This window comes from Phocoena sinus, chromosome 3, assembly GCF_008692025.1.
Source record: "Phocoena sinus isolate mPhoSin1 chromosome 3, mPhoSin1.pri, whole genome shotgun sequence".
Classification (NCBI taxonomy): domain Eukaryota; kingdom Metazoa; phylum Chordata; class Mammalia; order Artiodactyla; family Phocoenidae; genus Phocoena; species Phocoena sinus.
This window is the reverse complement of record NC_045765.1, coordinates 73,957,115-73,981,912: the sequence shown is the minus strand read 5'-3', so window position 1 is coordinate 73,981,912 and position 24,798 is coordinate 73,957,115. Positions and strand designations below refer to the sequence as shown.

At 39.6% G+C, this 24,798-nt stretch overlaps 1 protein-coding gene across 1 annotated transcript in view; it reads left to right on the top strand.

The window, feature by feature from the left end:
• The window catches only part of FAM170A (family with sequence similarity 170 member A), a 44,507-nt gene that overhangs the window by 6,200 nt on the left and 13,509 nt on the right, over positions 1–24,798 (top strand). The window contains exons 2-4 of the mRNA XM_032629027.1: positions 11,681–11,724; positions 18,689–18,840; positions 20,772–20,856. The gene's annotated coding sequence lies outside the window, so the exon portion shown is untranslated. The remainder of the gene's footprint in view (positions 1–11,680; positions 11,725–18,688; positions 18,841–20,771; positions 20,857–24,798) is intronic.

Sequence of the window (24,798 nt, the reverse complement as noted above, 5' to 3'; positions counted from 1 at the left end):
CTGCCTGAGTTCCTTTTCTTTTGTCCTTCTGCTGCTGTGTTCTCTGTCACGGAGGGGCTGACCCACGAAGGCTGCGGTTTACCAAAGTCTTGTGTTTGCTAGCTTCTCACTGACTTTAGCCAGCGGAGGCACTGGTGAGAGCCCCAAGGGAGGCTGGGAGAAGCCAGGGTATCTTCCCTCCTCCCTCTGCCTTGGGCTGATGCTCTGGCAGCAGGTGAATTTATCACGCGGCTCCAGCTCCCACTGTACAGTCTCTGCGTGCTTCAGGCTTTGTTGGCTGATGGACTGTCCTGAGTTCCAGCAGTACCACCTCTTCTCTTTGTTCTCCACCCTAAAGGTGGTATTGGCTTCCTGTTGTTGCTAATATCTGTGTTATGACACATCATCACCTGTTCAACTCTCAGCTTCTCCATCACCTGTGTTACCCATTCTGTGCCTTCAATCCCCTCTGTTTTAAATACTTGCAGTGGTACCTAATCAACCTCCTCATTTTGTAAAGAGGAATTTGAAGTCCAGAGAGATAAAAGTGTGCTTCCTAAGGCTATCTGGAAGTCAAACTTCTAGCATTTCAAGCACTGACAATGCGGTTAAGAATCCAGCAGTAAGAAAACAGTAATTTCTTTGATGTGAGTAGCTATCTGAAAATTCTTACACTAAGGCCCAAACATCAGCCCCCCAAGCAGACACTCATTAAGCCTATTATTTCTGTTTTTTGGCAAACAATTATTCAAGTTGTTGTCACTAAAATTCTCCTGGGAAACTGGTGCTTATATTTGCCTGGTGACAACATTGCGCCCGGGCTGTTGTTTCATTGACTTAGAGCTCTCATAGCCTGGAATGGTGGTGAATGTGTCTCCCCAGGCACCTAATTTACTGTTAACTAGAGACTTGCCCAGTGGAATCTGAGTTGATAATTTATAGAAACATAGAGAACTGAAACCCCCAAACACAGGACTAAATAAATTAGTGGTTTCATTTTCCTGACACAATGAGAAGCCAGAAATGGGGAGTTGCCGGCAGTAATCCCAGCTTAACGATGTCAGGGCTGAGACCTTCACTGTGGTGCTGGCCATGCAGGTCTACCGCTTAGATCTTCCTTCAAGGAAGAATTTGCCATCTTGAGAGACTCCAAACGCAACGCTTTCAGGATCTGCCTCAGCTTTTGATGCAGGGCCACACTTTTCCCAGGCAGCCCCCAAGTAATGACTGAGCATAGCAGAAGACACTTGGGCATGGCCATTCTCTCTGATACAGGATTCATCAAATGGACAGTCTCTGCTCTGGAGGTTCCTGTTGGCTTTGCTGAAATTTTGCAAGATTTGCATCTTAATTCAAGGCTCCTCTTGTTCAGTACTGCCTTCTTCCCCCTTTCCTCTCATAAGTGTGGTCAGATTTTCAAGTCAGAAAAATCTGAAGGCCTTTGTGGCCCAATCCCCTACCCCGCTCCAATACCACTTTTGATCTTTACCCTCCCAATAATGCCAGAGTTGCACTCCTAACTCTGATTCAGTGTCTGCTTCCTGGAGGTCCTGATAGCGCTTCTCTTGGCCCTTCCCTACTATTTTTTTTAAATTAAATATAGCTGATATATAATATTATATAAGTTACAGCTATACAATATAGTGATTCACAATTTTTAGGGGTTATACTCCATTTATAGTTATCATGATATATTGGCTATATTCCCTATGTTGTATCCTTGTAACTTATTTTATTTTTCCATTAAAAAATTTTTTAAAATAAATTTATTTAATTTTTGGCTGCATTGGGTCTTTGTTGCTGTGCACAGGCTTTCTCTAGTTGCGGTGAGCGGGGGCTACTCCTTGCTGCGGTACACGGACTTCTCATTGTGGTGGCTTCTCTTGTTGCAGAGCACGGGCTCTAGGCATGCAGGCTTCAGTAGTTGTGGCACGCAGGCTCAGTAGTTGTGGCTCACAGGCTCTAGAGTGCAGGCTCAGTAGTTGTGGTGCACGGGTTTTGTTGCTCTGCAGCATGTGGGATCTTCCCGTACCAGGGCTCGAACCCATGTCCCCTGCATTGGCAGGCGGGTTCTTAACCACTGCACCACCAGGGAAGTCCCAAAATTTTTAAAAATTTTATATTGGAGTATAGTTGATTTACAATTTTGTGTTAGTTTCAGGTGTACAGCAAAGTGATTCAGTTATATGTCTACATGTATCTATTCTTTTTTAGATTCTTTTCCCATTTAGGTTATTGCAGAATATTGAGTAGAGTTCCAGATACAGTAGATCTTTGTTGATTATTTTATATACAGTAGTGTGTATATGTTAACCTCAACCTCCTAATTTATCCCTCCCCTTCCTTTCCCCTTTGGTAGCCATAAGTTTATTTTCAAAGTCTATGAGTCTGTTTCTGTTTTGTAAATAAGTTCATTTGTATCATTTTTTTTAGATTCCACATATAAGTGATATCATACGATATTTGTCTTCCTCTGTCTGACTTACTTCACCTAGTATGATTATCTCTAGGTCCTTGTAACTTATTTTATACATAACAGTTTGTACCTCTTTGTCCCCTACCCCTATATTGCCCTTCCCCCTTCCCTTTCCCCAGTGGTAACCACTAGTTTGTTCTCTGTATTTGTGAATCTGTTGCTTTTTTGTTATATTCACTAGTTCATTGTATCTTTTAGGTTCCACATATAAGTGATATCATGCAGTATTGTCTTTCTCTGTCTGACTTATTTCACTTAGCATAACATGGACCCAAATCCATCCATGTTGTTGCAAATGGCCCTTCCCTTCTATTTACTTGAGGTTGTAGAATGGTGCTCCCACCTCCAGCATCTCAGCACTGTGCCCATGCTTCAGCAGAATGCAACACTACCAACTGATTCTGTTCTTCTTTTAGGAAATTTTACTGCTTTCATTTCTTAGGCCAGAACTGTGTCGTATAACTATAGCAACCACAAGGGAGGTGGGGAAATGTTTTTTGTTTTAGCTGAACATATCACAGTCCCAACAAAATTGAATTCTGCTACTGAGAAAGAAGAAAAGAATAGGTATTTTGCAGGCAACAAGTAGTTTTTGCCCCACTTTCTTTTCATTTCTGGAAAACATTTTTTTTTAATTCAAACATAGTTGATGTATGCTATTATGTTAGTTTTAGGTTACTACATAATAATTTGACATTTGCATACATTATAAAATGATCACCATAACTCTAGTAACCATCTGTCCATGTACAAACTTTTTACAATATTACTAACCATATTCCTTATGCTGTATATTATATTCCTATGGCTTATATATTATATAACTGGAGGTTTGTTACCTCTTATCTTCTACAGCTGCTTCACCTCTCCACCCCTCCTTCTGGCAACCACCTGTTTGTTCTCTGTGTGCATGAATCTGTTTTCATTTTGTTTTGTTTGTTTTTGATTTTTAGATTCCACATGTAAGTGAGATCAGGTGGTATTTGTCTTTCTCTTTCTAACTTATTTCACTTAATATAATACCTTCTGGGTCCATCCATACTGTTTCAAATGACAAGATTTAATTTTTTTATGGCTGAGGAATATTCCATTATAATTTTGTAATATTCCACATCTTCTTTATACATTTGTCTATGTCTATCTTAGGTTGTTTCCATACCTCGGCTATTTTAAATAATGCTGCAATAAACATTGGAGTGCATATATCTTTTCAAATCAGTGTTTTTGTTTTCTTTGGATAAATACCCAGAAGTGGAATTGCTGGATTGTATGGTAGTTCTATTTTTAATTTCTTTAGGAACCTCCATACTGTTTTCCATAGTGGCTGCACCAATTTACAGTCCCACCAATGAGGCGTGAGGATTCCCTTCCCATATCCTTGCCGTTACATGTTATTTGTTATCTTTTTGATGATAGCCATTCTGACAGGTATGAGGTGGTATTGCATTGTGGTTTTGATTTGCATTTCCCTGATGATAAGTGGTGTTGAGCATCTTTTCATGTGTCTGTCGGCCATCTGTTTCTCTCCTTTGGGAAAATGTCTATTCAGGTGCTCTGCCCATTTTTTTAATTGGGTTATTTGTTTTTTTGATGTTGAGTTGCATGAGTTCTCTGTATATTTTGGATATTAACCCCTTATCAGATATATTGTTTGAAAATATATTTTCCTATTCAGTAGGCTGCCTTTTTGTTTTGTTGATAGTTTTCTTTGCTGTGCAAAAGCTTTTTAGTTTGATGTAGTCCCATTTGTTTTTTATTTATTTTTGTCTTTGTTTCCCTTGCCTTTGGAGACATAACCAAAAAATTATTGGTAAGATCAGTGTCAAAGAACATATTGTCTATGTTTTCTTCTGGAAGTTTTATGGTTTCAGGTCTTACATTTAAGGCGTTAATCCATTTTGAGGTTATTTTTGTATATGGTGAGAAAGTAGTCCAGTTTAATTCTTGTTGCATGCAGTTGTCCAGCTTTCCCAACACCATTTATTTAAGAGGCTATCTTTTCCCATCATATTTTCTTGACTCCTTTATTGTAGAATAATTGTTCATAAACATGTAGGTTCATTTCTGGACTCTCCATTCAGTTCCACTGATGTATGTGTCTGTTTTTGTGGCAGTACTATACTGTTTTCATTACTATAGTTTTGTAGTATGGCTTGGAATAAGGGAGCATGATACCTCCGGTTTTGTTCTTCTTTCTCAAGATTGTTTTGGCTATTTAGGGTCTTTTGTGCTTTCATACAAATTTTAGAATTATTTGTACTAGTTCTGTGAAAAATGCCACTGGTATTTTGATAGATATTGCATTGAATCTGTAGATTGCTTTGGGGAGTATGGTCAATTTAACAATATTCATTCTTCCAATCTATAAGCATGGTATATTTTTCCATTTGTTTGTGTTGTCTTCAGTTTCTTTCATCAATGTCTTACAGTTTTCCAAGTACAAGTCTTTTACCTCTTTGGTTAGATTTATTCCTAGGTATTTATTCTTTTGATGCAATTGTAAATGGGATTGTTTTCTTAATTTCTCTTTTTGATAGTTCATTGTTAGTGTATAGAAGCACAACAGATTTCTGTATATTAATTTTGTATCCTGCAACTTTACTGAATTTATTTATTAGTTCTGATTTTTTTTGGTGGCATCTTTACGATCTTCTATATATAGTATTATGTCATCTGCAAACAGTGATAGTTTTACTTCTTTCTTTCCAATTTGGATTCCTTTTATTTCTTTTTCTTGTCTGATTTCTGTAGTTAGTGCTTCCAATACTATGTTGAATAAAAGTGGTGAGAGTGGGCATCCTTGTCTTGTTCCTGATCTTAGAGGAAATGGTTTTAGCATTTCACTGTTGAGTATGATGTTGGCCATAGGTTTGTGATATTTGGCTTTTATTATATTGAGGATATTCCCTCTCTACCTACTTTCTGGAGAGTTTTTACCCTAAGTGGATGTTGAATTTTATCAAAAGCCTTTTCTACATCTATTGAGATAATTATATAGTTTTTGTTCTTCAGTTTGTTAATGTGGTGTTCACCTTATTGATTTGTGGATATGGATCCATCCTTGAATCCCTGGAATAAATCCCACTTGATCATGGTGAATGATCCTTTTAATGTATTGTTGTATTTGGTTTGCTAATATTTTGTTGAGGATTATTGCTTCTATATTCATCAGTGATATTGGCTTGCAATTTTGTTTTTTTTGTGGTGTCTTTGGTACCTGGTTTTGGTATCAGGGTAATACTGGCCTCACAATGAGTACCTTCCTCTGCAGTTTTGGGGAATAGTTTGAGAAGGATATGCGTTAACTCTTCTCTAAATGTTTGGTAGAATTCTCCTGTGAAGCCATCTGTTCCTGGACTGTTCTTTGTTTGGAGTTTTGTTTGTTTGTTTGTTTATTACTGATTCAATTTTATTCCTGGTAATTGGTCTGTTCATATTTTTTATTTCTTCCTGATTCAGTCTTGGAGGATTGTGTGTTTCTAGGAATTTATCCATTTCTTCTAGGTTGTCCATATTTTTAGCATATAATTGTTTGTAGTAATCGCTTATGATACTTTTTATTGGTGATGTTTGTTGTAACTTTTCTTTCCTTTCTGATTTTAGTCACTTGGGCCCTATCTTTTTTTCTTGGTTAATCTAGCTAAAGGTTTATCAATTTTGTTCATCTTGTCAAAGACCAGCTCTTAGTTTCATTGATCTTTTGGTTTTTCAGTCTCTGTATTTCATTTATTTCTGCTCTGAGCTTTATGATTTTTTTCCTTCTATTAATTTTGGGTTTTGTTTTTTCTTTTTTTCGTTCCTTTAGGTAAAATTAGGTTGTTTATTTGAGATTTTTCTTGTTTACTGAGGTAGGCTTGTATTGCTATAAACTTCCCTCCTTGAACTGCTTTTGCTGTGTCCCATAGATTTTGGATCATTGTTTCCATTTTCATTTGCCTCCAGGTATTTTTTGATTGCCTCTTTGATTTATTCAGTGACCCATTGGTTGTTTAGTAGCCTATTGCTTAGCCTCCACGTTTGTGTTTTTTTGTAGTTTTTTTCTTGTAGTTGATTTCTAGGCTCATAGCATTGTGGTCAGAAAAAATGCTTCATATGATTTCAATATTCTTAAACTTGTTGAGACTTGTTTTATGCCTAGCATGTGATCTATCCTGGAGAATGTTCCACGTGAACTTGAAAAGATTGTGTATTCTCCTGCTTTTACATGAAGTGTTCTATAGATATCTATTAAGTCCATGAGGTCTAATGTGTCATTTAAGGTGAGTGTTTCTTTATTGATTTTTCTGTCTGGATGATCTGTCCATTGATGTATGTGGGGTGTTAAAGTCCCCTACTATTATTGTGTTATTGTTGATTTCTCCCTTTATGTCTGTTAATATTTGCCTTATATATTGAGGTGCTCCTATTTTGGGTGCATATATATTTACAATTGTTATATCTTCTTCTTGGATTGATCGATGATCATTTTGTAGTGTCCTCCTTTGTCTCTTGTAACAGTCTTTATTTTATTTATTTTATTTTATTTTTTATCTTTTTATTTTATATTGGAGTATAGTTGATTAATAATGTTGTGTTAGTTTCAGGTGTACAGCAAAGTGATTCAGTTATACATATACATGTATCTATTCTTTTTCAAATTCTTTTCCCAATTAGATTGTTATAGAATATTAAGCAGAGTTCCCTGTGCTATACAGTAGGTCCTTGTTGGTTATCCATTTTAAATATAGCAGTATGTACATGTCAATCCCAAACTCCCTAACTATCCCTCCTGCCACCCTTCCCCCCTGGTAACCATAAGTTCATTCTCTAAGTACGTGAATCTGTTTCTGTTTTGTAAATAAGTTCATTTGTATCATTTTTTAAGATTTCGCCTATAAGCAATATCATATGATATTTCTCTTTCTCTGTCTGACTTAGCTCACTCAGTATGACAATCTCTAGGTCTGTCCATGTTGCTGCAAGTGGCATTATTTTATTCTTTTTAATGGCTGAGTAATATTCCATTGTATATACATACCACATCTTTTTTATCCATTCTTCTGTTGATGGACATTTAGGTTGCTTCCATGTCTTGACTATTGTAAACAGCACTGCAATGAACATTGTATCCTTTTGAACCATGTTTTTCTCCAGGTATATGCCCAGGAGTGGGATTGCAGGATCACATGGCAGCTCTCTTTTTAGTTTCTTAAGGAACCTCCAAACTGTTCTCCATAGTGGCTGCACCAATTTACATTCCCACCAACAGGTTCCCTTCTCTCCACACCCTGTTCAGCATTTATTGTTTGTGGATTTTTAACAGTCTTTATTTTAAAGTCTATTTTGTCAGATTTAAGTATTGTATTTTGGCTTTCTTTTAATTTCCATTTACGTGTAATACCTTTTTCCATCCCCACACATTTATTCTGTGTGTCATTAGATCTGAAGTGAGTCCCTTGTAGGCAGCATATATATGGGTCTTGTTTTGTTTAATCCATTCAGGTACCTTATGTCTTTTGACTAGAACATGTAGTCCATTTATATTTTAAGTCTTTTGTTTAATCCATTCAGGTACCTTATGTCTTTTGACTACAACATCTAGTCCATTTATATTTTAAGTAAGTATTGATAGGTATGTCCTTTTTGCCATTTTCTTAATTGTTTTGGAGTTGTTTTTGTAGTTCTTTTTTTCCTTTCTTCTTTTGCTGCCTTCCCTTGTGATTTCATGGCTACCTTTATATTGTGTTTGGACTCCTTTTTCTCTATTTTTGTATCTAATTTTGTATCTGTTATAGGTTTTTGTTTGTGGTGACCATATATATATATGTGTATATATATATATATATATATATATATATATATATATATGTTTATTTTAAGTTGATGATCTCTTAAGGTTGAATGTATTCTTACAACCCTGCATTTTTACTCACCCCCTGTTGCCCTGTGCATGCTTAATGTTTTTTACATCATATTTTACATCTTTTTATGTATCCCTTAATTATTTATTGTGGATAAAGATGATTTTTACTACTTTTGTCTTCAACCTTCCTACTAGCTTTATAAGTAATTGATCTCCTACCTTTACTGTATGTTTGCCTTTACCAATGGAATTTTTCCTTTTATAATTTTTATATTTCTAATTCTGGTCTTTTCTGCTTAGAGAAGTCCCTTTGACATTTCTTGTAAGGTGGGTTTAGTGGTGCTGAGCTCTTTTAGCTTCCGTTTGTCTGTAAATCTCTTTATCTTTCCTTTATATCCAAATGACAGCTTTGACAGGTAGAGTATTCTTGGTTGTGTTTCTTCCTTCATCACTTTTTTTTTTTTTTTTGGCTGCGACGTGTGGCTTGTGGGATCTTAGTTCCCCGACCAGGGATTGAACCCAGGTTCTCAGCAGTGAGAGCATGGAGTCCTAGCCACTGGACTGCCAAGGAACTCCCTCCTCTCATCACTTTGAATATATCATGCCACTCCCTTCTGGCCTGCAAAGTTTCTGCTGAAAAGTCAGCTGATAGTCTTATGGGAGTTCCCTTGTGTGTAACTAGCTGCTTTCCTCTTGCTGCTTTTAAGACTCTCTCTTTATCTTTAATTTTTGCCATTTAAATTACAGTGTATCTTGGTGTGGACCTCTTTGGGTTAATCCTCTTTGGGACTCTCTGAGCTTCTTGGAACTGGATGTCTGTTTCCTTCCCTCAGGTTAGGAAAGTTTTCAGCTATTATTTCTTCAGATAAAGTCTCTGTACCTTTCTCTCTCCTACTTCTAGGACCCTTATAATGTGAGTGTTTATACTCCTGATGTTGTCCCAGAGATGTCTTAAACTATCCTCATTAAAAAAAAAATTCTTTTTTCTGTTCACCTTCAGTGATTTCCACTACTCTGTCCTCCAATTCACTGAGCTGTTCCTCTGTATCATCTGATCTACTGTTGATTCCTTCTAGTGTATTTTTATTTCAGTTATTGTATTCTTTAGCTCTGTTTGCTTCTTCTTCATACTTTCTAGCTTTTTGTTAAATTTATCACTATGTCTCTCTCTTCTTCACCTGAGTTCGTTAAGCATCCTTATGATCATTACCTTGAACTTTTTATTGGGTAGACTGCTTATCTCCACCTCATTTAGTTCTTTTTCTGATGTTTGTCTTGTTTATTCATTTGGGATACATTTCTCTGTCTCCTCATTTTGCCTAATTCTCTGTTTATTTCTATGTATTCAGTAGATTGGTTATGCTTCCCAATCTTGGAGAAGTGGCCATATTAGAGACATACTATGGGGCCTAGCAGCATGTTCCCCTGTGGTCTTCAGAGATATATGCTTTAGGGGTACCCTTATGTGGGCTGTGTGGGCCCTTCTTTATGGTGGGGCTGACTGTTGTGGGTGTGCTAGTAGACAGGGTTTGACCTCCACACCCCCCAGCCAGGTTGGCTGCCAGGCTTACCTTGTGCAGTGGATGCTGACCTGCTTGTGGGTGGGGATAAGTCTCAGCATGGCTGGCTGTGTGGCCTTGTGGGTCCTGGGGCCAGTGTTGGCTCTCTGATGGTCAGGGCTGTGTCCGTACTAGGCTGGCTGTGGGGCCAGGGAGGCTCGAGGCTGGCACTGGGTGGGCTGGTAAGTCCCTGGCACTAATAATCTAGCAGATGGACTCCAAAGTGGTGCTTACCAGTTCCAGTGTCCTCATGGTAGAACGAGCTCCCCAAAATGGCTGCCACCAGTGTTTATGTCCCCAGGGGGAGTCCCACTAGCCTCTTGCCTCTTTGGGAGGCTCTCCAAGATCAGCAAGTGGGTCTGACCCAAATTCCTTTCAAATTACTGCTTCTGCACAGGGATTTGGAGTATGTGAAATTTTGCCCTTTAAGCTATTTCCCAGAGCCCTCTGGCTCTCCCATATACAAGTTCTGCTGACCTGCAAAGCCAGTTGTTCTGGGGGCTCATCTTCCCAGTGCAGGACCCCCTGGCTGGGGAGCCCAATGTGGGGTTTGGAACTCTTGCTCCTTGGAGGGAACCTCTGTAGTTGTGGTTATCCTTCCAGTTGTGGGTCACCTACCCCAGGGGTATGGCTCCTGAGTTTACTACATCTCCACTCCTCCTACCCATCTCATTGTGATTCTTTTTTTTTTTTTTTTTAACTTATTTAATTTTGGCTGCGTTGGGTCTTCATTGCTGCGTGCGGGCTTTCTCTAGCTGCGGTGAGCGGAGGCTACTCTTCGTTGTGGTGCACGGGCTTCTCATTGCGGTGGCTTCTCTTGTTGCAGAGCACAGGCTCTAGGCACGCGGGCATCAGTAGTTGTGGCACGTGGGCCTCAGTAGTGGTGGCTCACAGGCTCTAGAGCGCAGTCTCAGTAGCTGTGGCTCATGGGCTTAGTTGCTCTGCTGCATGTGGAATCTGCCCAGACCAGGGATTGAACCCGTGTCCCCTACATTGGCAGGTGGATTCTTAACCACTGTGCCGCCAGGGAAGTCCTCATTGTGATTCTTTATATATTTAGTTGGGAAATCTTTTCTGCTAGTCTTCAGGTCATTCTCATCAATAGTGGCTCTGTAAATAGTTGTAGTATTGGTGTGCCCATGGGAGGAAGTGAGCTCATCTTAGCTACACCTCCTCATTTCTGGAAAATCCTGAGTTTATGAAAGCAAAATGTCTGTTGATAATATAGATGGTAGTCAGGCGTGAGGAAGAGACAGCTGACCATTGGCTCTTTGGTATAGTTTGGGGAAAGGTTTTTGCCACTGGAAAGCAGAGGAAAGAAAAAATGATGAGTCTCCATTAGTAAGTTCATGATTATGATAGGAATCTCTTGGTCTAAGCTAATATCCTTCTTTAACACATAAGGAAATTGAGGCCTAGTGAGAGTAAGCCTTCTTACTTGAAGTGTTTATTGAGCACCTATGAGTATATGTTGTAAATGCTTGGGATTCATTAATGAACAAAACAGAGTTCTCTATCTCAGGTGCTAAGGCCCCACCAGCAGGGGCAGGATGGGTGTTGGAAGCCAGGTGTCTTAAATGCCCATTGCTGTATTGCTCAGGGCCAAAAGGACCGTAGCTTTAAGGTTATTTAAAATTCATGTAATGTAACTATTATGACTGGAAACCATCAGAGGTTTGCCTGGTTGATTTGAGAGGTATTGGGAGATTATGAAACAATCCTTTTGCCTTGTGAATCTGATTGACCTCCAGGCCATTGATAATATCTGCTGACTACCTCCCATATCCCAACCCCCAATCTTGTCTTGTCTTTTTCTTCTCTCAGGTTTTTTTCTACCCTGTAAAGGGGAGGGAGCCAGAGCTGACAGAGTAAGTCTCATTTCTCCTTTCAAACAATACTTGAAAGGGAAATAACCCATTTGGTAGGTAGGTAGGTATCTTTAGGAATTTGCCTTAAGTTGACAAGTTACTTTTGAACTAAATGTGAAAAAAGGGATTGAGAACTATTTTGAACAACCATATCTAAATGTTCATAACAAAAAGTTTAATTTGTCACATTCTTTTTGGAGAAAGATATCTTTTCTAATGATGCTACCATTATTTAAAACACTTTGGAATTCTTCCTATCTTACTGGTTTTGGAACCACTTCATAAGTTACACAAGAAAGTTGGTGTCATTACTTCACAGGAAGATTCCAGGTGATCAAAAGGCCATTTACCTTATTTTCCAGATCTGGCTCTGAATGTCTTTGTCTATTCTCCAAATCAAATCTACCCATAAATGATGAAAAGTTGTCACCACTGAGTCTATGTCTTAAACTAAAGTTTATGTCATAAACTAAAGAGGTGTTCAGAAATATTTTGAATAAAGGTGATATTGTTGGAGTAAAGTTATAGACTTCTGAGGTGTCTAGTTGGAATAGGTGTACCCTTTATTTTGTCAGGTATTGAATCACCTATTCTATGAGCAGTCCAAATATATATTCAGGTAATCTTCCCTATTCAAATCTAAGTGAATATTTTTTAAAATTAAAAAAATGTTAACTATTTTATTGAATGAAAGATTCTTTAAATTCTACAATGCTTTACAATTTTCAAAAGTTTCATACACATGATTTCATATAATCCGATAATAACCCCATATTTAATCCCCTACTCCTATAATGCCCCTCCCCCCTCCCTCTCCTCACTAGCAATCACCAGTCCATTCTCTATATCTGCTAGTCTGACTTCTTTTTGTTTTATTCACTAGTTTGTTGAATGTTTTAGATTCCACACATAAGTGTGGAAATCTTTACTTTGTTCCATTAACATTTCTCATTTTTTAATGAAACACCTGTTAATATCCTTCAGAACATTAGTTTGAGAGACATACCATTAAACTGATTCTTTATTTCTATCACAGATTGAAGGGGCTGTTCTAGACTTTGATGAAGTTAAGAAATGTTATACAGTTAAACATGTCCATTCCCAGCTCGTAAAAATATTCCAGAGAAGCTAATTCTAATGCTAGAATCAGAATCGGGCAAGGATTAAATGATGTAGAAGTTGGCAAGATGTTATGCTATAGTAATTAAAAGGTTTTTCCATGTTAAGCACAGATCATTTTCAGAAAACGCTGAGAAGTATTTGTTTTGAATTCCATGGAAAATTAAAGAAAATGTAATTATAATATACTCAAAATGTGCTTCAATTTTGAATAATTTCTCTAGGGGTATTATATAAATGTAGTATTCGATCTGTTGCTTCAAGATAATATTTATTGCTGCTGTGAAAAGAGAGAGAGATTTATAGTAATGATATCAGTGTTATTTTACATTAAATACTCTAATGTCAAATTGGTTATTACCAGAGTCAAATTAGCATACCAGGAGCACATGGAATGGAAACTTCTGGAAATGAAGACTAAAAACAGCCATGGGAGCTGGCCCTCCCTTCTGTAATTTCTGTATAGCATCATTTCTCCTTGGAATCCCCACTCTTCCCCAGTCCCACCACGCTGTTCTCCCTGTCTATGTGGATTGACGTATTGTCCAAAGCCTAATTTATCACAGTTACCACCTCCTCCATGGAGTCTTTTCTGATCTTCTCCAGGGGCCTGTTACTGCACTGGGGAGTTTTGTATTTCTGTTTGTCTTATGGCATTTCATTCTGCCTTGGTTATGGTATATGTAATCTTGTCAAGAACCCTTCATGCCACCCACACGCCACCTTGAAATCCTTGTTTGCATCTCTTATATTTAGCCAACACACAGCTAGTGTCCAATATTTATGAAGTGAATAATGAAAAAAAAAAAAACCAAACACCCAGCTACTTCCTGTAAGTACTCTCATATTGAGAGCAACCGGTAAAAACAAAATGGGCATCTGAGGACAGTCCCCTCATTGTTCTGTGCTGGCGTTAGCATTAATGGTCTCCCCAGGACACCAGTGTGTACTCGAGAAAGAACTTAAAGTCTGTGATTTCATCATTGTGTCTCTAAGAGTCGGTTCTAATTTAGCCAGCAGAATATTTCTCAGTATTTCTGTGGCAGGGACTGGTTTTTTTTTTGTTTTTATTTTAGTGTGTTATTATCTTAAGATGTGTAAATTCTTGGCAGCTGTCTGGATTAAATAAATAAACAAAAACAAAGGATGATATGAAATAAGAACATTTAAAAGGTCCATTACCTCTTGACTTTGAGCAATTGCCTAATTACCTCAAGTTCAAAGCTAATTTATGGAATTCCACATAATAATGACTTACATTTGTCTAACGATAGGAGGTTTCTAAGGTGCTTTCATCTGTGGCATTCATTCAATCAATCAACTAGTCAGTCAATTAACAAATTAATCCTTCAACAGACATTTCTTTAGAGCCTATTACATAACAAACATTGGCAAGCATGGTTTGGGGATTTCTAAAATAAATAAGGCAAAGGTACTGCCCTGTAAAAGTCTTCAGTCTGGTGAGGGTAGATGGAAATATAGACAAGTAAATGAGGGAATTCCCTGCTGGTCCAGTGGTTAGGACTCTGTGCTTCCACTGCAGGGGCCCCAGGTTCTCATTCCTGGTCCGGGAACTAAGATCCCCCCACAAGGCGCACGGCCAAAAAAAAAAAGCAAGTAAATGACGGAAACATTGTGATCAAAGCTTGTATACACCTCATTGGTGGAGGCAAAGGTGGCGAGTGGGCCATTCTCATTAAGGGAGGGGGAAAGTGGACAGGATAGCATTCATAGAGGAGCAGTCATTGAGTGAAGTCTTATCTGATTCTTACTAGTGTCACTATTATACATGTTTTACAGTTGAGAACCTGACTTGGGTGTGAAGCATCTTCTCTGAGGTGACTCTGCTCTTAAGATTTCAGAAGCAACTTGCGTCCCACTGCACAGCATCTCTCCTGCACCCCCTGAGATTCCTGGAGTGTGACTCTCATGTTCTAGTAGTGATGGGAAAGGGAAGGTAAAGCCAGAGAGCCTGAAAATCTCTGGCTTTATGCCAGAGAGGATTATGTTTATGCAAAATGAGCTTGGTTCCCAGAGTAAGAAGAAAAACAACTTGATTGAAAATGTTATTCATCCATAAAGAAAGGGAGAAAGCCAAACCCAAAGGCAGGGTTTAGAGCTGGAAACAATGGCTTTGTTAAGATTTACAGGCCTGTGGGATTTCTCAGTTGCATAGGGTATTAAGGAAAGTTATTTGAAAAATATTCAAATTACTTTGACATCGTTTTCCCTAGGCAATATGGAAACTCACTTTTTGGTGGTTGGGCCTCTTTAACATAAAACTTCGGAGGAAATGAGGTTTAAAAGGATGACCCACTTCTTCTGCTGTCACCACCCACAGACTCCAATTTAATTTCTTCCTTATTCTGTTCACTAAAAGTCACTAGTTTTTTTCATGGGATGGATGCTTCTCTCTAGTCGTACTTTTGGTGTGGGTGGCCACATATCACTAGGTTGGTGGCATATTGATTTGTATAAAGTGCCTTAAGAAGACACCCACATTCATTTAAGACAACAATGGCCAGAATAACTTAATATTGGCACATATTTTCTTTATTCTCTGAAAGAAAGCTTAATATCGGATGTTAGAATGTAACATCATACAGAGATTTCTAATATGAGCCAGAACTGCCCAGATACTGTGATTGAAGGGGATTTGGTCTTTTTCTTTTCTTTGCCTTTGTACTTCATGTCATCACATAAGAATTAGGAGCTGGAGTGATACATTTTATAAATTATTAAATTGTAAATTTAATAATTAAGGAAGCAGGTATTTTAACTTACCTGAAAACAAAGTTCCATTACTCCAATGGACTAGGTGGCCTCTTATTTTTATAGTAGAAAATGTTAGAAAATGTTTCAAATACTCTTTTGGCCCTCACAAGAACTCCAAGGGGAGGCATATGAAATCTTTTTAACTGCAAATTTTTTTTTAACTCATGAGGAAACTGAGACCCAGACAGGTTAAGGCTAGGCTCTAGCTAATAATAATGCTTTTTGGTGTATCTTCTGGACTAGTGTTGCTTAGTTCTGTTAAAAGATAAACTGAGGCATATTCAAATTTTAAGAGTTTATTTCAGCAAAAATTGATTTGAATCAAGCAGCACCGAATGGGAAATGGTTAGGATACTCCCCATACGGGAGCTGGGAGAAAGACTTCTGTAGAGAAGATGCAGGGGAAGCAAAGCGAGGGAATTATCTGATTGGCTGAAGCAGTTGCATTATTTGGAAAAGCTGAATTGGCTGTCTGCGATTGGTTGTCCTTAGGTTTCACTTTCTTAACCTTGAGGCATTACAGGCTTAGGTTTTGGTTTGCTTATGTAGGCTGCTAATGTATTAGAGCCGCCTCAGTCTAATGGTCTCCTTGTTTAATTGATTTAACCGTTCTTTATATTATATTGCTTCTTTGCAGAGAAATTGTCTCATGGACACACACGGTACCTCTAGTCCTGACCTGCTATTTCTCAAACATGTGTGATTAGTTGCAAGGGAACCTTCGTGAGAAAATGCATGATTCTTTACCAGCCCATCCCACTTATAGGAAAAGTAATACAAATCATATACCCCAGTGGTACAGTAGTTTGAATTACTTTAATATACAAAGAGCAGCACATAATTAAATTCTAAGAATCAAGAATTGTATTTCTTTTACTGGGAACACCTGCATCAGAAGAGATTTAGTCTGGATGAATACAGCCCACTAGGGATCCTCGTTACAACACTGTGTGCAGATTAAATTGTAGAGAAATAACAGAAGGAGGTGATATTACCAATGTCAACCCATTTTCTCAGGCCACGCTAGCCTGGAGTTTTAAAAGGGGTCACAGCAATGGTAATAACCCGTATTTTTAGCTTTTTATCTCTTTGGCTATTACAAATCTCCATGTCCTCCCCACCCAGCCCCAGCGGAGTCCCAGGGGTTGTCTCCTACACGTGCTCCAGTTCTGTCAGCCTCCTGTGGGTTCCATGATGCATTCCCTTCCTCCCCCGCTTCAGCCCCCGTGGTGGTAGGCTGGTTGCCCTCATAGGGGACACAGATTTTGCTCTCAGTTGGGCAGCCTTCCCTGGTTCCGTTCTTGCCTCTGCCTCTGATTTCTCTCTTGGAGTTCCTGATGTGAGCCAGGCAGAAGCAGGACATGCAGTCTTCCCCCTTTTGGGATATGCATGGATCTCATAGCAGGGCACGATTGTTAGTATGCCTTCTCTTTATTTTTAGATGGGCAGCCTTCTCTTTTTAGCACTGAGTCCATGAGGGTAGGTAGGCCATGGACAGAGCTGGGGAACATTAAAACTGTATTAAGACCATCACCTTGTCCTCCCCTTGGTTCCTCATGAAAATACTTATTAGCGTTTTTGGCAGACATTTGTACCTATTAGCTGCCAGAGGAGCCCAGAATTTCAGCACAAAATAGAGCCTAGACTCAAGCTTAGGGGACCCCAAATATCAATATTTGTGTTCACCCTGGGGCTGATTTTTTTTCCCTTCTATTTTTCTGTGCTCTCTTTCTTGTACTCTTGGCTTCTGTTTCTTTGGTTACTTGAAAAAATTTTTAAAATCTTAGTTATTGAAGTGAAAACTGCTTTGAAAGGCAGAACACCCTAGGTGAGATCTATCTCCCTGATTGAAGGGAAAGAAATGAAGGAGACCCACGGAAATAAAATGAGTATTTCCAATCAGAAGAGGAATATTCTATCTCCCTCAGTGGTGAGTGACACCAAATCAGCTGGAAAGGGCTCTCATTCCTAGAGCTAAGGAATAAGGAATCTGGAGCTCACTGATACTGTACATACAAAACAAAACAAATCTAAACTGCGATATAAAAGCAGCGTTTAAAGTTAACCAAGGGAGGCAGAGCTTCCTGGATTTGGATTTGTGGGTGGCAAGTATCTGGGTGCACTGCCCTTATTTTACTGTCCAGAGTGAGGTAAATAGTCCCTGCTCTGAATTGGGATTTTTTGGGGGAGCCATTCTCTCCCTTTACATTCCTAGCATCTTCCTAAACCATCCTGAGTCCACGTCTTTTCTTTATTCTCATTTTATTAGAACCTCAAAGAAGATCAGAGGTCACCTGACAATTTGAACTCTGTCTGTAGGAAGGTGTTTCTCAATCAAGACAACACTTAAAAGGCAGCATGACCCGGGGAAAAGAATGTAGTCATCTGGGTATCAGGAGACCTGGAATTTTCTTTTCTGATAACTGTGCCACCTTACCAGGGAAGCTCCCTTCTCTACCTCTCATCCCTGCTCTCCCCATCTACGTCCGTCGGTCTGTTTCTTTGTAAACAGGTTTTAGCTACGTAATCCCTCTTTCTCTAAAGTTCTGAGTATATAATTTTTTTGGGGGGGGATACGCGGGCCTCTCACTGTTGTGGCCTCTCCTGTTGCGGAGCACAGGCTCCAGACGCGCAGGATCAGCGGCCATGGCTCACGGGCCCAGCCGCTCCGCGGCATGTGGGATCTTCCCGGACCGGGGCACGAACCCGTGTCCCCTGCATCGGCAGGCGGACTCTCAACCACTGCGCCACCAGGGAAGCCCTGAGTATATAATTTTGAAAAGCTCCTCTCACCCAAGGAGTTTCTTCAGACCCCAAGGAAAAGTCTCTAGTTGGGAGGAGAGATGTTTTCCCATACATTTATTGAGCACCTCATATGTAACAGGTGCAAGTCACTATTCAAAGCGTCCTTTATGTGTGTCATTTAATCCTTGATGATGATGATAACACACACTTATACAGAACTTCCTCTGTGCCAGACTCTGTTCTAATTAGTTTACATATATTCACCGATTTAAATCCTCATCACGAAGTGTATGAAGTTGGTAATATTATGATCTTCCTTTTGCAGGTGACCATTGAACCTTAAAGGACAAACAAACATAGTGCCCTAGGGCCGATCTCAATATTCATAAACCAGGACAGGACAATCATCTTCTCTTGACAGATGAGGAAGATGGGGTTCTAACAGGCTAAGGAAAACTGCCCACAGTCACAGAACAAGTAAGTAGCACACTTGGAAATCAAACTCATGTCTAATTTGTTCCAGAGCCCACATTCTTTCCATTTTGCTGCTTTGCCTCCCAGAGACGGTTTTGCTTTGTCATAAACCGCAGAGCAGAGCGTGGCACTTTTAATGAAGAAAGAGTTTGCCAAATGAAAAGCAGATTAATGAGATATTTGGGATGCTTTGCAGTAAATAAATCTCTTTCAGAATTCTCATCTTCTCCCACTCACATCGTTAAAGCCATAACAGTAACAATTACCTCAGCCTGGTTGAGCCCGTGTGGGAGTGTCTGTCGCCCTGGGAAGACACTGGGGATCCACAAAACTTTCCTTGAGCTGACTGAGCCATAGGTCAGAAATTGGATATATCAGAGGTTGGCTTTCCCCATCAGAGCCTCGTCCTGCCCCTCCTGTTTTCTGGCTGTGTCTTGAAACACGGTTACTTGAGGAGAGAAATAGAGCTTAAAATTGGGTCAACATTAAGAATATTAGAAATGTCAATGTCAACCTGTTCTCCGAGACTTAGAGCACCATTTGAACACGATTGCCCGAGACTTGAGTAGAGTCTATCTTTTTTCTTTTTTTATAATAGGTAATCTTTTATAATCTTTATAATCTTTATAATAGGTAATTCCCTGGGAATTAAAAAATATCCCTTTGAAACTGAGAGGCCAGAGCAGAAATGTAATTATTTCTATATGATATACAACTGAATTTAAAGCCAAATGCTCACATTTATATTCAAGAGGAATGTGTGTCTGCTTAAACTGGTGTTGAGGGTCTGGGGGATGTGAAGACAAGCAAGTCCCAGGCCCTTTCTCTAAGAGCTAGGAATCTACTAAGGGAAATGGGGTGTAAGCTGTAATAATCTGTGCTGCGAGGGGAAGCATATCATTTAATGCCCATCCGCCACAGACCAGGCATTGTGTCAAGTACTTTATACAAGGACATGGCAAGATGGATGTATTAGCCCCATTTCTCGGGGAGGAAAGCAAGACTCAGAATAAGTTGTCCAGGGCCAACAGCACTTTATCAGTATGGCTGAGATTCAGACTCAGGTGGCTCTAATGACAGACCTGCACTCTTTCCCCTAGGATTTACTGTTAACTAGGCAGGATCCATTTAATGGTTTAACGTATTAGGTATCCTTCATGGGATTTAAAGATTCACGAAATTAGCTCACCGAGTTGCATAACGTTTTGAGATGACAATTTTTGACCTGGGGTATTTTGAGGAGTCATGGGCAAATCAAATAATTATCAGCTTTTTCAAAGGAATGTACAAAACAGAAAACTTTACCCATTTCTTGTGCTTTTATGTTGGTGGGGTGAGGCTTATGGATGGTCTTTGGGTGAGGGATAGAAGAGGTCTGGATAACCCAGATAGCTACATTACTTGGTAAGAAATAATGGTTTTGAAGTATGATTTGGCTACTTTAAAGTGGCTGTATCAGCTCAGTAGGAGTTAGCAGTTTGATATGGCTACCAAAAAGCCAGTCTTAAGAGAAGTGTCTCTGGTGGGGGAGGTAAGAACCCCACTCTAATTTGCCTTGGTCAGACCTTAGTTGGAATACTGTGTTAAGTTCTGGGGAATGTAGACTAAGATAAATATAAAGCAACTAGGACACATTCAGGAGAAACTTTGGATCAAAATGTGGAAATGAAATCTGGACGTTTAGGGAAATAGGGCTGTGTAGCTGAAGAAAAGACCTGAAGGGCTGAGATAACAGTCTTCAAATATTAGAGGATTGTCTTATGGAAGAGGAATGTTGATTTTTTTTTTTTCTCTGTGGCCCTAAAAGATGCAACCAGAAGCAACAGGCTCTGGGGAAGTGGATTTGTCCTTACAAGGAAGAATTTTTTGTTATATCTGCCTAAATATGTTTTATCTGCCTAAATATGTTGAGGGTTTTTTTTGTTTTGTTTTAGAAAGCGGTGGATTCCCAGTCCCTAAAGGTCCTAGGACATGTGCCAAGTAATTACTTGGTGGAGCCATGGCAGAGGAAATTCAAAGGTACCATGGATTGGATTTCACAAGCATCAAAGTCCTTCCCAACCCTGAGCATCTCAGTACCTGTGGACTGTCCTTCCAGGCTTTGCCTCCACCTTTGTCACTAGGGTTGGGGTATGTTTTGGGGGGATGGATAGCTGGATGGGTGACAGGGGATAGGAAGAATGTACAATGGCAAAGCAGTTACTTGGTCCATTCAAATGTGGTCTGCCATTTTTAAATTTTGCCTTTCCTATATGCTCATTTGCTTGCCCTAAACTCTGGGCACCTGGAGGCCTTTGCTGTAACTGTTTGTGATCCTCAACATAGTAGCCCATCTCATGCAACTGGGTTCTTATAAATGTTATTTGACAGTGATTTTTATCAGGTATCAGGTATTGTCAGGCTCCAGTAGTAAGCGAATCTAACTTTGCCGTATGTACAAACTCTAGGTTTGTAAAACTTGTGGCTGCCTCCCCTCTCTGGGGAAAGATAGAACCTGAATTCTTTTCCAAATTTCAGTGAGATGGAAATTTCGGGACACCCACGAGACAGAGAACCAGTCAAAGGGCTTCACACTTAGAAGTAGCCTTAAAAATTACCCATAGGCTAGTTGCACTTCTCCCAGCTCCCTGTCAGGTAGCAATCTTCAACTGTTTTGAAAGATCTCTAGCTCTTTTTGTCCCATTAAGGACTGAAAAGGATTGACAGAAGGTTTTTGCTCATAGTCTACAGCTGAATTCTTGTGTCAACAGTAAATATTCCAGCAGAAGGAGTGGGGGTTTGATCATTTCACTGCTTTCTGCAGGGCAGACTCTGTGGGCTCCTGGCAACATCTAATCTTCAGTGACCCCAGTTGTCACACCCAGGAGTAGGTTTCTCTCTAATCCTTTTCAGAGCTATGAACAGCAGGGAAACATGATTTATAGACCAAGAGGCATTTTAATCATGGGATTTGTGAGCATTTCATATTCCTTTCCTCATTATGGATACACTGCCCATCCTTTGGAAGATACACTAAGATGTTGGTCAGATCCTGTTAACCTCATTTACTTCCATGAATTCATGTCAAGTGTATTATGTTCATGGAGGAGATTTTCAAAACGGGTTTAGAGGAAGATGGGGCTAACTTCAGATTACTTCTTTAGGCCAGAGGTTTTCCTAGGCACCAGTAATCATCTGATTCTGCTTCCTAAGGCTGCTTCCCTTACTTACAATTCATACATAGAAGCTAAGTCCTTGATGGAAAGGTGTTCTTTACAGTTGTGGGTTTTACCTCAATCTCTGGGCGCCTTTAAAAATAAACTTCGAATATTCTTCTCAACCCTAGTTATTTGAACTCTCTGAGTCTCAGCTCAGTTTATTAACATTATTAATTTGCAGTGGATCTGTATGTCTCATGTCCTTAATACATTGCTTCACACAGGGGCACCAGCTCAGGAAGACTTCGTCTGTTGCAAATTTATGAGGAAGTTGAATATTTATTTTTGGTACTTTTTCACCACCCCCCCCCAACATCTACCTCCTGACCAGATACCATTTCTTCTCTTTCCTGTCTCTACATTTCCAGTCCCATTAAAAAATGGCCCAATTCTCAGCCTGTTTTCCCCTAGTCCTTGCTAAAACAATGGCTGATGATGGTTTAAGTTAAGGCGCCACTTCTCATGAGGTTACTTGTATTTTAATAAAAATCTTTGAAGGGTAAATATTCAAAGTACTGCTTCTCTATGGTTAAATTTTAGGCAGTGTAAAAAATAGTTTTAGATGGAGATGAAAGGAGTTGGGTGGATTACACAGGACATGGGATGAACAGGGCTGTCACTTTTGTTCAGTTACATGAACATGGTGACAGGCAAGCATAAAAGCAGAGATGGCATTCCTGTGCTGGTATGGGGAAAAAGAAGAGAGGCCACTGGTCAGGACATTGTTTGGCCTAGGGAGGAAGAAGATCCAGTACTTTGGCAATTTATTTAAGCTTCTGTTTTTTTGCGGGATAGGGGAGCAAGTAGGGGAGCTCATACTTGAAGCCGAATCCGGCCTCTGTACCCTAACACTGAATTAAATCTCAAGACAGAGTTTTGGGTGAAGTAGAAAAGAATTGCTTTGCCAGGCAAAGGGGGGCTAGAGCAGGCGATTGCCCTCAAAACTCTGTGGCCCTGACCTGGAGAGTGTAGTGAGGAGTTTTATAGTAATCGGTCAAAGAGGAGGGCATGATCAGTTCATGGACATTCCTCTGATTGGTTGGTGGTGAGGTAAGTGGGAGTCAGCATCATCAACCTTACGGTTCCAACTGGTTCTGGGGTCTGTGTGTTTGTGGGTAGCACACCATTAACTTCTCCCAACTAGTGGGGGTTTCAGTATCTGCAAAACAGCTCAAAGGTATTGTTATGTGTATCCCTTGAGGGGGAACCAAGGCCCTGCCCCAAGGCTGCACTATTGCTTCTTTTGACTATTCCTCCCTTGTCTCACATCCCCTCCCTTCTCTAATTAGCAACTGCTTGAACCTGCTCATTGGAACTCAGGGAAGGTCATGTAGGCTGAACGAAGCCTATTTCCTGTAATCAAGAAATGGGGGACACCGATACAGGCTTTGTGCCCAGGAGCCCACAGGGTCCTGCTAGGGATCATGCTCAGTGCAAGGAGATGTGGAAAATCCAGAGATAAGGAATCTTGGCCTCTACTTTCCAAGTGATCCTACTCTATGTTGTGGGGGAAATCAGACACATTCGTTAAGAGTCTGCCCGAGTGAAGAATGTGAAAAGAGTTATCACAGAGGTACAACTTACATGCTGGGAAAATGTGTGGTCCATTCTCACTGAGATATCTGGAAGGGCTTCTTGTAGAAAGTGGGATTTTAATTGGACTTAAAAACAAATTGTACTTTGAAAAATTATACTTTTGAAAGAAATGACTTGAGCAAGCGCCTGTCCTCTGATGGAGGGAGGGAAGTCTGGCCTAGTTGAGTGGAGGCGGGAAGGTGAGTGTTATGCTTAGTCTGGAAAACTCAGCAGGGTCTTCAACCCTACGGAGCTTTGAATGTTCGGTTGAATATTTTAGGTTTTATTCTTCTCACATTGGGAAACCATTTAAGATTTAAGCAGGGGAATAATATTCTTAAAGAAAATAACTATGACCAGGGTGAATTGAAGGGAGGGAGAAACGACATACTCATTTATCTACAATTTGGGGAAGAGAGGAAGATTATCTCTAATTCATTAGATGTGCATTGTATCAGCAGGAGCGAAATAAGCAGCATATCTTGATACATAAATCCTCCTCCCATATATGCATTCTTTTTCACCAGGGAGCAAGTATTTGGCAGCCAAGTTATCTTTAAAGTAATAATAAGAAAGCTATTTGGAATAAATGTTTCAGAACCATTTGTTACTTTGCACAGACCTATGAGCAAATAGGATTGAGCTAAAGCATTTACAGTGGTATGTGGTTCTGCAGGGGCCGCCACACTATTATATATACTTTTATCTTGGCTAAACTCTAGCCGTTGCCACTGCTATTACTCAAAGAACTGAAGTGTCAACAAGCTAATCAAAATAGCAAAGTGGGAGTCAAGAGTTTTTCCCCCTGTTTCTTAAAGACTTAGGAAGATTGTTTCCTTTTTATTCCCTATATTCAGAACATAAAAGCCTCCCAGACATCTAATCTTTACTAGGTCAACCATTTCAAAAGGCAGTGGGATTATTTTCCAGTTGCTTTTCAGTTTAAGACAAGTGTTTTAGGGGCTTCCAAAGCCTCCCTCCTGAATCAATTTATGAAAAAAAACAAAAACAAAAAATGAAGTAAAGGCATTATTAACCCAACTACATTGTCTTGGTATAAAAATCCTAACATAGCATAGTGGAAAAAGGTTCTGAATCATGACCTAAGAGATCTGAGTTCTAGACCCAGTTTTGTGAATGCATAGCTTGATGGTTCTGTCAGGTCTTATATTTAACAGGGAGGGATTAG